Genomic DNA, 367 nt, shown 5'->3' with positions numbered 1-367 from the left:
TGAGTGTCATATTTCCTCATTTTTTTGTTTTCTGGCAACAGTGTGTGTACATGAATCCATCATGTATAGTGTAAGATTGATAAGCTGCTGTACATATGTTTTTGTTTCTTTACTACTCTATGCAGCATATACATGTATCTCTTTTTAGTTATAGCTCTCTCTTTCTTTCTACTATCTCTCCCTTTGTGGCTTTTAAAATAACGTAATGTTTAAATGGAGGTCAATAAAAAGACATGCATTTTGTGAATTGTCTTTTATTTATGTACAGTGCCATCCTGCATGCATTAACAGGTGTACCAATTGGCCAAGTACATTATCTTAACAGTATTGCAGCTGAATCTTGCTTGTGCTAGTGATGGGCGATATA

Source organism: Amphimedon queenslandica, unplaced genomic scaffold, assembly GCF_000090795.2.
Source record: "Amphimedon queenslandica unplaced genomic scaffold, v1.1 AMPQUscaffold_12891, whole genome shotgun sequence".
NCBI classification, from domain to species: Eukaryota; Metazoa; Porifera; class Demospongiae; order Haplosclerida; family Niphatidae; genus Amphimedon; species Amphimedon queenslandica.
The sequence above is the reverse complement of the archived record's forward strand: the minus strand, read 5'-3'. Positions refer to the sequence as shown.